General features: G+C 39.8%; 1 protein-coding gene across 1 annotated transcript in view; it reads right to left on the bottom strand.

The window, feature by feature from the left end:
- The window catches only part of LPIN2 (lipin 2), a 43,488-nt gene extending 35,080 nt beyond the window's left edge, over positions 1-8,408 (bottom strand). Inside the window, exon 1 of the mRNA XM_053966632.1 lies at positions 8,285-8,408. The gene's annotated coding sequence lies outside the window, so the exon portion shown is untranslated. The remainder of the gene's footprint in view (positions 1-8,284) is intronic.
- Between the last annotated feature and the right edge of the window lie 5,695 nt (positions 8,409-14,103).

The following is a 14,103-nucleotide window of genomic DNA, read 5'->3' as shown; positions in this document are numbered from 1 at the left end:
TTAATGATTCTTAAGCAAAGTCTACATTAGCTCACTTGGAGACTTTTCACCCACTGTTGCAACTGCAGCACTGGCAGCAGCACTCCAAGTCCTGGTTCAGCCTAAGTCAATTCTGCCTGCTGACTCTCCATGCGCTGCTCCCTCTGCTGATGGCATCACTGGGGCAGCCAGTCATGTTTGATACAGCAAATTTCACAACATTTCAGGGTCTGCTATTCCTGAACTTTTCTCCCTCCTTCTTGAAATTGAAATTACATAATAATAGCAAAGAGACAACTGACCTGATGTCAAATTTATACTAAACCATACAAAACCAATGCACACCAAGATAAGCATTTGTTTTCCTGTGGAAATTTTCTTGCTTTCTTCAAACAGAATTGTAAAGCAGTACAATGCGAGTATGTGGACAAAACATACAAGCTTTTTTAATAACTAGCTCCATGACTCAGAATAAGAATTGATTTTTTTCATCTGAGGAATTCTGAAATGCCATTACCTATCTAAATAAAATAACGGATAGGTGAAATAACTTGAGGAAGAGCAGTAGTATAAGGAACCAATTCTGTGCCAGGACGCGAGAGACATTCTCTGAGGACCATCAATATTCCCTCAACAAAGACAAGTTCTCACTACCCTAAACCCATGCACGTCCTTTCCACCCTCATGGGGTTACTGTGTGTCTGCTCAGAAGACTGGAGGATTGCTTCTTGAATTACAAGCTTAAAAAACAAATTTATCCAGGATCCTACTACTATTCCTCCTCTAAATTTTGTAAATTCATGTAAAAGACTGATGCAAGGACAGTGAACCACATTAGAGGATGCAGCCAAATAGCTTGTAGGTTTCCAAAATAATTAATGAACTACACTCAAGTCCAAAACTGCATCAGTATCAATGACAAAATCCTAAATTGAGTGTTGAGATTGATATGTCTTCAGTAAGGTTGTAATAAACTGCTACCATCTCTGAGCCCTTTCCTATACATTGAATAAACTCGTATTTCATCTGGCTCTTACAGGAAAACATGACAAGTATTTTCACAGAATATTAAGAGCTACTAGACACACTCAATTTCTCCTTCCTTTTCATCATTCCTTTATCCTGTATGTTCCATTAAAATACAGATTAAAACATAGTTATGAGCAAAATGGAAACAAAATTCACAAGCCAGTGCTTCTTTTCCAACACTGACTTCATTTTATGTTGGGATTTTTTTCTGTGATATTTCTGCTATTTCAATATTGTTCAGTATTTCAGATGGACATTATTTTCTTCAAAGCTTATAAGAGTGTTTTAGAAAACAGCTTTTCTGGAATACAGATAAAATTGTGTCACTTTAGTAAGGTAAGATTTAGGCAGGTAATAAGCTTTGCACATTTTGTTAGCCCTCTTGCCTTTTATTTCTCAATAACGTATGTAAAATATAGTTCCTGCTGAGTAAGTTTCAGCACTAGGTTATGTACTTAAAAGTTGTACAGGAAAATCAGCTTTTATTTTGAAAAGCAAATACCTCAAATTTGGAAGTGTTAGCAGCAATATTTTCCATGCAACCTTAATGAAGCTCTTTGGTGTAGGTAGGTTTTCCTGTGGGGTAGTCTGAGAAAGCACGAGTTTTCTCACTTGACTCACACAAGTTAATAATGCTGACAAAGATCATTCACCATCCTATGTTCTGTCTTTGACCTGCTCTTTGTGAGTCTACACATTTTATCCTGTTGCTCATTAGTCAAAATCCCTGATGGGAAATATGATTCAATTTTTATAACATAGTATTCTGCAGGAATTGTCATAATATATTCAATTGTATTTCATTTAGTTTTATAGCATCTCAGAGATGCAGCATTTCTTTCACCTATGCAATGAAAAATTCAGGACCACTTAGGAATTAAACATGCAGGGGGGTTTAGCACATTTAGAACTTGATTTTTCAGGTATTCCCTCTTTCTTTTACCTCTTTGCACATTGCCTCAGTAAGCTACATTTGCAGTTGCAAATCAGATTACTTTTTAATGACCACCTGTGATATGTAAAAGTCTGACTGCCTGTGAAAATGACATTTAAGTGAATATTGGATTGTACTGTATAGGAACTGTAGAACAAACGCCAACCACAAAACAGCTATAGGACACTCCCCCAACTTTTAGCAGTGTATACCATTCTGAGTTCTGGAAGGAAGGAAGCACAAATCCTACAGACATAGCTTCTAACAGCACACTATCCCAATTCACTCAGAGATCAGAGTAAGTATGCCAAGACAAATGAATGGACCAAATCCTTCTCTAATTAACATACCCTAATGGATATGGCAAGTACAGGACAACCTTTGTTCATGTTCCAACTGTCTCCTTCACCCCACCTTGCCACATATAATTTTACCTGCTATTAACCAAGAATGAAACACCACAGTTCTCAATGTCAAGATGGGGTGTGACAGTTCTTAGTCCCCATCCTGACACTGGAAAAGGTCCTTTCTCCACAAGGCTCGACTCCAGTTCCAAAATTCCAACACTTCTCCATTTTCACGCACTTTTACACTTTGCTTATTAGGTGCAAAAAAAAAAAAAAAAAGTGGAGGAGTTGCCACTTCTCCTACAAAATTACAAAAATCAGACTGGGGCTGAAAACTCTTCTGTGCCCAAGTTCTTGGTCCCAGCCCTGGTTTGAAGCATCTGCTTACTGAGACTGGAAATAAAGCTCTGCTCATTCCAGATTGTGCTAAAACACATTCAGCACAACATCTCTGATACTTTTAAGTGCAAAAGTCTACCCATTCTCTATATGAACCTAATTCAAAGATTATTAACTTTGCTAAAATAAAATAAACTTTGACATGACTAAGAGAAAACACATTGAATGAAGATTATCTTCATGAGATGCCTCCTGAAAGGGACACACGAATTTGTCTAAAAGAAAACAGCTAGAGTTTGTCCTCTAACAGAATGGAAAAATACCATCAAGTGTCACTTCTTATTAAAAAAAATAATACACTTGCTAAGATTTTTCCATACAAAAGCTGAAGGTACTTAAAATATAACATGGAATTACATTTTTAATTTTAGCAAGTTACATGCAACTAAAGAAGAAATTTCAACAGTGTTGAAAAATACTACTAGGCAGTACTATCCGCTTTTACCTGCAATTCCCAGCTGTCCAAAAAATAAAGGGGAAAAAAAAAGAAAAAGCTATTATCACAAGTAATAATAGCAGGTACAAAAATTCAAGCAGTTGACCGATGTTAGAGAAACACTAGTGATACAAAAGTAATGTATTATTCACTAAACTGGTGGTTAAAAAATAAAATCAAATTCGTTTTGCACTGATGATGCAAATGCTTTCAAGATATCCTGTCAGGTGGAATCAAGAGCCATTTAAAACAACATATTTTGCAGTGCAACTTAACTACTTTTTATCATTGGGGAAAAAAATAGCAAGAAAGGAAATTCACAGTTTATTTGGAGTTTGTGCTTTTGTAATTGTGTCAACAGTTTTATCTGTACTATCTGCTATGAATCATCTGATTTCAGTGTTACAGTATCTGTCCTTGCACTAATTTGAGCATTTTCTTTCTTTTAAAAAGTTGTCCTTTTTTTCTGTTTACAAAGGAACATCAGTGAGGACAAAGAATACTTTAAAAGTTCATAAATTGAGTTTTACTAGCAAAATGATCAGTTTAATCAAAAACTTAAGTTACACATACACAAAATGTTCTTATGCATGTGGAGACCTTAACTTCATTCAAGGTACTGGAAAAAATAACTGGCTAATCCAAGAGCGCAGCCCTTTGGAATCTGCATGGGCATATCCTCTGCCACAGTCAACATATTTCCAGCAGCACAGACTCTTCTAAGGCCACATCATCCTTGGCTGAACTTATTTCCAAACACATAACACAGAAACCGATGTTTCAGAACAGAAATTCTATCAATCTCATTTTTGGATGAAACAAGAGAAAGCAGATGAAGCTTTTCCTGTATGTTTCTACAAAGCACTAAGCATTTCCTTAATAAGCAATCCAGCAAGCCCTTATCTTTGTTTCCTCTTTTTAACATTTCTTTCCAGGTGCTTAACTGCCCCAGGTGTATTTAAATTTTCTTGCAACCTCTCAGGGATTTGAAGTCAAAGCAAAAAAAAAAAAAACAGTCATGTGTGCACGGATGAAATCTAACTCATCTATCTATTCATGGTAAATAATTTGGTTACATTTAGAATGAATACACAAATATAAGATTTGAGACTAGTACAAACCTGCAGGTTGACAAGAACAGAAATAATACTTATTCTGAGAAATACATATGTGGAATACTTAAAGAGCTCTAAATATTGCATCTATAAACAAGATACCTTTTTCCCCCACTTGATAAGACACTTGATAAGATTCTCCATATTGTTGAACTCATGAACATATACCAAAATAAAGCAATATCCCTAAATTTAATTTGCATATATGACTTGGCTATATTACTAACAAGTTGGGTAAAAATGTTAGTCTTATAGAATTCCCACACAGATATATTTATATGAGATGTTGGGAAAAGAAAAATTAGATACAGCTGAGCAAAGTGGCATATGCTTACTCTTTCAGCAAAGCCAATCCACTGCATTACTGACTTGTAATGACCACAGAGGTCACATGTGGCTGAGGGATCTGCTTGCCCCTAGCACTGAGTGTCTGCACCGTCTATACAGGACACAACACACCTGTGTAGTGGCCTCACAGATTTCTTGTTTGTGTTAACAAGCATACTTTTTCCTTCAGGGAATGAATGCCTTTAAGTCACCACTAAGTACTTTTCTTCTTTAATTCACTGTATTTCAGTTCACATCACAAACTAAATTCTAGCTAGCTGAGGGAGAGTCAATTGCTTCAATTTCTAATGGAATCACAGCTACAGTTCATTATCCAAAGCACATATTTGAAAGAATTTTGAAAAGAATCCTTTACACATTTCCTTTAAAAGGCTTTTCACAACCATCAATTCAGAAGAAGTGTATTTCCTGAGGAGACAGTTATGCAGTCTAAAAAAAGACAAGTAAACCTAGACACACAGCCTAAGACCAGCTTAGCCAGCTTCAGCCACATACACCAAGAGAAGTATGTCACCTAGTATACTGCAGACTTTTATATTATTACTTTGTGTATTTACACTTCAGGTATTGAACTTCAGCACTTTGGATAAAGAAATGGGCCGATTCATCAGCTAAAAATCTCATCCATTCACTCACTGCATACAGAAGCAATGAGGAAGTGCCCTAAGTCTTAGGAAAATAAGTGACTCAGGACAACTTTTGACAACTAATGTCAAATTACATTAGTGCAAAGGTGAAAGAAATGGATTAAAATATTTAGCTAGGAAGGGGAAGCATCCTTTCTTTGATAATTCCCTTGAAATATAAATACAAGAAAAAAAATCTCCAAAAAGTGTGCTTAAGCTTTGTCCTCAAGCATAAAAACAATCTGACTTGACTGAGCATGACAGTTTCATATTAAATCAGTCAGCCTGCCCAAACTGAAATGCAAGCACTAATATAACAACCAAGATGAGAGAGCAGCTAGGCAGATTAAATGCATTTTTAAGTGCCACATTCTTCGCAAAAGCAGCAATATTTTTACTATGCTTAAAGTGGCTAATTCTATTTATAATTAAAAAAAAAAAAACCTGTGCTTACCTATGTAACAGTGAGGTATGTCCAGAGATGATTTTTTGTATTACTGTATAACCTTAAACTGTAACTTCAACAAGATCATAAAGAAGGTTCTCCAGATACAAAAGTCACTTGGATACAGTATGCTACTATGCTATGTTCTCGGAATGTGCCCAGTATGGGATGAAGACATCTGATATATATACTTTAGACTTGGATTTGATCACAAACATACCACACACTGTTGTGTATATGCCTGAAAGCTTCTTCACTGTGGATATCCATAACATACAGCACTGAATCTACAACCAGAAACGGTTCTTTCATCCATTTTCAGACAGCTACATTAGAATGTATTGCTAAATCATAAGCACAGATTCTGTACTCACACAGAGACCGTGAAAAACTGTTTTCCTGTATGCTGTGATCTTGTACTTAAAAGATGCAAGACTGGAAAACAAAAAATTGTGATCTAGACTATTAACCATGTGACCATTTTCCAGGAAGAGAAGCAACAGCTGCAACTAAATTAACCTCTGGCTTTGACAAAGGTTCCCAAAGTGGCTTTAAACAAAATCCTTCTACCTCTATCTGATCTAGGTTGCAAATTCTCTGAGGCAGAGACCAAGTCATACAGCATGCAATGCAAAAAAGGGCTGCTCAGGGCCTCAAGGTACACAAGGAGGTGTCAAGTGCCCTACGTGCAGTTTGGATTTCCTCTTAACTGATCAAGACTTTACACCAGTGGACCGAAACGCTAGAGGCAGAGAGAAAGAACATAGAATTCACTGCACTGCAAACCTGAAGCATTTATGTGGAGCTCCAAGTAAACAAAAAAAAAAAAAAAAGAACAATTACACTTTCTTTTGCAACAACCCAAAATATTAAGTATCAAGAAAGAGATGAAGTATTAAGCACCAAGAATAAGTTCAAACACCATCTCTGTTACAGGCCAGAGGCATATCAGGCAAACTTTCTGAAATGCTTAACTGAAAACTTATGATACAAGGTTAAAAATCAGTACTGTAATTGCTGACGAGAGCCGTTCAGCACTATCCTAGTTATTGCTACTGCAACTAAAAATGATACCAGATAATACAGCATTTCAGTCAAAGTTCCTGGCATCCTGTATCTGTTTAATAGTCTATTATATAACAGTAATATACTTTTACGGAGCACCTCACTTTACACCGCTCACATAAAGATATCTTCCTTGTTTTTTTTTCAAAGGATGGCAAAACTCTTTACATTCGTGTATGTTCTGAGATGCAAAGGAACTATAGCAGGGGCTAGGAAAGAAGGAACAACTTTGGGCCCTGGCTGGAGCTAGCTGCCTAGTATGAATATAAAAAAGTTGGTTATGTATCCACAAAGTGACAGACATTCCCACACTTAAAAAAAAAAGGAGAAGGCATTTCATGACTTAGGACTTTTCATTACAACTAATGAATACCTCTACATTCTTCAAATGCACGTAACGCTACAATATTTTTTTTCCTATTTTGCAAACATTAAATGCTCAGAATGCAAAATTGTCCCAAAAAATGCTTGTGAAGTAAAAAAAAAAAACCCAACCAACCAAAGAAAACCAGAATAATCCCCAAGGAGTTGTACTTCAGTGATGCTTCTGGGTTCCTTATAACCTGGGATATTCTAGGATATTCTGTGACTCTAAGGACTAAGTTTTATAAGGTTGTCTGTCATCTTCCCTGACAGCATAATACCACATATCGATACGGCATACTGCTAATAAATACTTTCTTGTAACAACAGCAGAATTTTGTTTGGGGGGGGGGGGGGTTGCGGGGAAGGTAACCAGATGATGGGCATGTACAAAGTGCAGCCACAACACAGGTATATTTATGACATCATTTTTCTGGATGGAAATGCACAGGTTTACACAGCATACTGCCCTACTCTATCAAAAATCATTGAAGCCTCCTACATGTACTCAGGAGAAGAAAAACGTAGTTCACACAAATTAAACCAGACGCACACTTGGCAAGACCCCAGAGAGAAGCAGACAAAAAACTGCGGGCAGTGTAGCTCCACTTCAGACTCCCCACACCAGAGGGACAAACAAGGGAGGCAGAGGCGGAGCGCCCCGCCGGAGCGAGAGTTCAGTGCCCGAGTTTGAGGGGAAGGCGCCGGGCGGCGAGGCGAGGCGAGGCGAGGCACGTATCCCGGTGTGCCAGAGCGGCACCGCCAGTCGCGCCGGGAGCACCGGCGCTCCCGCCACCCCCGTGTTGCGGTGGGGCGGCAGCGCCGGGCGCCACCCCCACCCCGCTCTGCCGAGCCGCGCACCGGGCAGCCGGGGCACGGCAGGGCATGATTCCCTTCGCTCCGCCGGCCTGGGCTGCCTGGAATTGCGGGCAGCGTGCGGAGCGCTGGCAGTGCCGGCCGGGCGGACCCGCTTCGCAGCCACGGTTCCGGGGAGGTTCTCATGGTTCACGGCGGGGAGCGAGCCCGGGCTGGCAGCCGGGGCAGGGCCTGCGCCGCCCTCCCTTCCTCCCGCTCTCCCTCCTTCCCTCCCTGCCCGGTGGCCGCCCGGGCTCGCCCGGCGCCGCCGCTTGTCCCCCGCACGCAGGCAGGGACACCTCGCGCCGAGCCGACCCGGCGACATCGGCGCCTTCCCGCTTACCTCGAGCGAGGCCCGGCGGGAGCCGGCGCCAGCCGAGGAGGGACGGACGGTAGCTGGATGGAGTGGATGGATGGAGGGAGGGAGGGAAGGACGGGAGCCGCGGGAGCCGCGCCCGGGCGGGTGCGAACTGCGCCAAGCGGCGGCCGTTGGCGCAGCGCGTGCACGCCCGCGCGCGCTCCCGCTGGCGGCGGGGGCGCGCCTGGCCCGGGGCGCCACGTGACCTTGGAGCGGGCGCCGGGTAGGAGGGGGAAGGATGGGCGGGAAGGTGGCGCGCGTGCGCGGCCCCGGCCGCACGTAGCGCGTCCCGGAGCTTCCCGGCGGGATCTCGGCCGGGCCCTCGGGAGCGGCTCTTCATCGCTGTGCAGAGCCGTCACGGTGTTTGCCACTGCGTGCGTCCCTCACTGCACCCGTCTTCTGAAAGTTACCGGCCCACCCACAGGAGGAGGGAAAATATTTTTTTTTCGTATACATGTCCTTATACATACAGACATGTACAAGTCATACATGCATTCTGCCGTAGTATATCTGTGTGTATCTATCTATATCTAGATCAATATATCTATGTGATCTATATCTATCTATATCTCATAGTCTCAAGCTGCACCAGATGAGGTGTCAGATGGACGTTAGAGGGTTTTTTTCACGGGAGAAGTGGTTAGACATTGGAATGGGACACCCAGGGAGGTGGTAGAGTCACCATCCCTGGAGATGTTTAAGGGAAGACTGGACGGTGGCACTCAGTGCCATCCATGGTCTGCTTGACGCAGTGATGTTTGGTCATAGGTTGTAGGTGATGATCTCAGAGGTCTTTTCCAGCATAATTAATTCAGTGATTCTGTTTTTTATATATATATATATATATATATATATATATATATATATATATATATATATATATATATGTATTATATGTATATGTGTGTATATATATATATATGTATATGTATATATTGTAATGGAAGTGTAGAATTGCAAAATCAGAACATGTCCAACAGGCTACGTATGCATTTCAGGACAGCAGTTTCATTTGCCCATTGCTTTTATGATTCACACCACTGCTCGCTGAAGTTGGTTTGATGATGTGTTATTATTTATCTGAATCACGCTATTGCCCAGAGGCTCCAGATGATGCTGTGGTAAAAACTATGGTAAAATTCTCACTTCAAAGAACTTGCACCATAAAAAAGAGAAAAGAAAAGGAGGAGCAGCATAATTGGTAATACGATTTGGGTTCTGCAAATGTGAATTAAATGTTTTATCACTACCCATGTTGCTTCTTTATTTTATTGTACTTCCATTTGTCTACCAACTACTACTTCATCCACCAGTCTGTTGACAAAAGTTTTGTTAAAAGTGGGTCTTTGCCCCACTTGGTGTTAGAGCCATTTTAGGTTTTCACATAGGTTTCATGTGGCTGTCACATAATGAAAAATCAGGCTGGTCGGCAGAGTATTCAGGGCAACTGACAAAAAGACACGCTAGCATGTAAAGTAATAGACAAAATTTCTTCTATAGTCCATGTATTTCTTATAAGATGCCTGACAATCTTTTTTTACCAGTCCTACAAAGAGATAAGATCTGTTTATTCATCTGTACCTCCTGGGACAAGCTGCCTAAAAAATTATAACCAGTGAGTTTGCTTACTTGTAGATAATATATTTAAATCCATTTGAGCATGGAACTAAAACAAATCTATCCCTACATAACATGCAGGCTGGGTTTTTGAGGAAAGTGGTTCATGGAAGAAGGCACAAACACAGAATTACATGGATAGGGTGACTATATTATGGATATGTAAAAAGGAAGGTCAGATTTCACACCTGCCCATTTTGATGATGTTATTGTCATGTTAGGAATTCTGAGTCAATCTTGGAACACTTTCCAGGACCCAGGATACATGGAAGCAACAAAGAGTAATGGAGCAATTTTCCACCCTTCAGCGCAACCATTTTTCAGCGGCAGCAGTTTTCTGAGAGGCCTCCTGTTTGAGTATGGCATTGCAATAATAATTACCTAGCCACATTAGCATAACATCTGTCGCAAGCACACGGTCTGCAGATCCTTTCCTTGCTTTGCTGAGTTCCTTATTTGGCATCTTAGTCTCAGTTTGTGAGGGTAATGTCTTCAGCAATTGCTCTAACAGAGTATTGTCATTTGTGTTTCTGTGATCTTATCTTTGCTGGTCATAACAAGAAGTGATTTTTTTAGTAGATGGGATTCTCCTTTTCAACACCAGGCAGCCCTGTTCACAGGGAGATAAGAGGTAGGGGCTAAATCTGTCATATGTCCTCAAATATGGACATTAAGCTAAATCCTATTATAAAAATAAGCTAGAAAAATCTTTACTTGAAAAGGGGTAACAAATGGGTAGATCATACTTTTCTGTTTCAAACGTGGAATAGGTGCTTCTGAGTAAAGAGCACTTATTTGAAAAGACAGTGTCTTCCCTTTAGGTAACATTTACCATTCCAAAATTATCACTGCTACACAATCAGGACTACTGAAGTAGACATCCCTCAGTATTCTCCTTTTGTATTCTTTACTCTTTTGCACTTACACATAGAAGATTAATTACAATCAAGCTGTAAAAGGGCTTGCATTTTCCACAGCTGTATCTATCAAGTGGAATTGGTTTCTGTTGTGTGTGGAGTGGTGTAGACAGGAGCTCTCTACACCGAGGCACCATTTGTGGTCCTTGTTGAACCCCAGCTCACTGTTGGTTAATCCAGGGCCTCCAGGGCACAGGTAACCTGCTACTTCATTTGTGTTTATTTTGCCTTTTCACCACAAATGTCACTATTATTTCCCCCATTCGGCAGAGGGGAGGGCATGATGAGAGCAGCTGCTTACTGGTGTGGTTATTTTGGTGGAGAGGAAGCCATTTGAAAGTATGTTACCCAGTGCCATATGTAAATCAGTGTCTCTCTGGCTCTTCAGCTGAGGATCAGGTCTGGCAGCAGCAGTGTGTGAGAGAGCTAGCCTGCTTAGGGCTACCTGCACATAAGGCAGAAAGAGAACTGGCATTAGTGATGAGTTACAGTTCTGTCATTTTGCCTGTTTGTATGCATACAACACTCAGAAAGAAACCACTTTCTGGAGCAGTCATTTATTCTATACCCACCATCACCCCTGCTCATACTACAGCAGACAGGATGATACCTTACCCTGTAAACCTATGAGAATCCTTATCTCTGCCTCTTAGTCATGACCAAAACATGTCCCTCAGAAGCATTTTCCATAACATCTCTCAGATCAAAATGACATTATGACATGATGCTATGATTTAGTTTAGTTTTATTTTTTATTTCCATTTATGAGGGAAAAAAAATAGCAAGGATTCAGGGCTGTAAGGAACTGTATCCTGATGCACCAAATTTTTTAAGCACATCAATAGTCCCAAAAGTTGACTGACTTATGTGTTGAGTTAACATATTTGGTAAAGGCAGCACACTCAAATCAAGTCTCATATAAGCAGTATTTCTCTATTCTTTGTCAACCATTAGCAAGTGTTCTACAAACCATTTTCTGATAATAGCTAATGATAGGATTTCAGGCCTTCTGTTAAGAAGTTCCTTATCCTTGCCAAAATCACAGCCTAATTAAGCAGGAGGTTTTATTCCGGTCCTGTTAGGATAAGTGATGAAATGGTAAATGGAAATAACTGTGTCAAATCAGATGGTAGAAGATGCAAGATTGGGAAAGAAGGAAGAAAAGGTGTTTAATTTGAAAACTTGCAGGAGATTGCAGGAAAGAGCTCTCTCATAATGAAATGGGAAGTGAGGCAAGGGCAAAAGTCAGCAGAAGATTGGACCCTTCCTTCCTCTCCATCAGCCTGTTATTGTTTCTCTCATAATACCTTTATCTCTAGAAGCCCTTGTGAAACAGAGTTTTTTTAAACATTTTTCTTTTTACAGCTCTTTTCCCTGGACAACATTTTGCTTCAGTTCTTAAAACTTAATGTCCTTTTAGCAAGACCAAAACACACAAACAAACAAGAAACTGTGGGGAAAGACTTGTTGCGGGTGTCTGCCCCATATAAATGCAGATTAAATGGGATGTCACCTATGCATTTACCTTACAGTTGTTGTTCAAGGGCAAAGAGCAGAAGTGCAGTCTATGCTAGTTTAAGGATGATCTCAGTTTACAGCTAGCTGCTTCAAAGATTATGGCTCAATGTATTACCAAATTATGTCTGTCAGTCTCAGAGCACAGACAGATTTTCCTCAATAATTGGCTAACAAATCCAGAAGAATTCAAGGACAGCTGGAATCACAGTGCCTTTACTGCAGTGCAAGTCAAAGCCTATTTTTCTCATCCTTTTTCATCTTCAGAAATCATCCTTTGTGGTTTTAGAAGGTGACTGGATAATATAGCTTATTGCAACACTTTCCCTTGTTGTTAAATAAAGTTATTATTACACGAGAACATAAATTTCTAAAATATTTATAAATTTGAGTATAAAGTGTAATATGTGTTGAAAAGGAACATGTAGGTGAGAAATAAGAAAATAAAGAGAAGTGCACTTCAGATAAACATGGTATCCAGTGCCCGAGTTCAAATGTAGTCAAACGATTCTGTGCGTTTGATAGGAGATCCTGTTGCTACAGAAATCATTTGCATTCTATCGTCATGTAGTGCACAGAGACTGAAACAATTTTTCATACTTATAATGGAGAATGGAATATAAATAATACATTTAAAATGCAAGAAAGAAATTATTCAACCACAGTAACATAATAAGCTTTAGTATACTCAACAATTTTGTTAATATTAATTTTGCATATTTTTAATATATTTGTGAACCACTACAGCTTAAATAATCAAAATAAAAAGGAAGGGTAATCTTTGGTATGTTTATCTCATTACTGTGCATAACTACACTATTCTTCTGGATAGCAAATGTATTCCTGTAGAACAATACTGATGTGACTCCATTTCCAGCTTTATAAGGAACCATCCAAATCTAACCAAAAAATCTCCTAACTCTAGTTAGAGGATTTTAGTGTGATCTAGTTAGGAATTTAGTGTAAAATTTTAAAGCTATTTCCAGTTGGTTTTAATCGAAATATTAGGAAAACAGTGCTTATTCTTGCAGCAAAAAGCTAAGACCAGATTCTGCTAAAATGACACAAAAGAGAAATCTGTTATTGGCTTCATGGTGAGAAAAATGGGCTTTGTAATCTGAGATTTGGGACATTTTTAGAACATTCTTCTGAGATCTAGCTTGATTTCTATTAAAGCTAATGCAGATACCCACGTGGCATTTTGCAGGAATTGGATCAGGCTCTCAGTGGTACAGTCTGTTCTATATATAACTTACTCACTGCCGTTGGTGTTCGTGGCAGACAGGCTCCCAACCCAAAGGAGCTGTGAGAGCTGATGGATCTTTACAGATGTAAGGCAGCTTGAAATAATTGCCATGGCAAGGGAGAGTCGTGTGAAACAACCTGCAGCTTTGTACTGCTTTTGAGGGGCCCCTCCCTGTAACTCTGACAGAGTGCTAGAATTGCACCTCTCTAAATATTTATAATTTTCTGTAAAAATTGCATGAGAAATTACATGCATTGGGGTGTCCTGCCATGGAAATGCTGCTTACTGCATTTCTCTGAAGGGCCTACATCCTTCACTGCTGGGCTATAATACATAGATTTAGAAAAAGATGTGACAGAGAGCTGAGTCGAGCTCAATGTCAAACAGAACCTATGTGTAGTTGGATGATTTTAGTTGTAGTTCAGGCTGCATTTAAGTTTCTCCCAACACCATTTTGTGTAGATGTCAGTATTTTGATTTCTACAATTTTTTCTCTGTTGCATCCTACA

This window comes from Vidua chalybeata, chromosome 1, assembly GCF_026979565.1.
Source record: "Vidua chalybeata isolate OUT-0048 chromosome 1, bVidCha1 merged haplotype, whole genome shotgun sequence".
NCBI classification, from domain to species: domain Eukaryota; kingdom Metazoa; phylum Chordata; class Aves; order Passeriformes; family Viduidae; genus Vidua; species Vidua chalybeata.
Note: the sequence above shows the minus strand (reverse complement) of the source record. Positions and strands in the feature narration are given on the sequence as shown.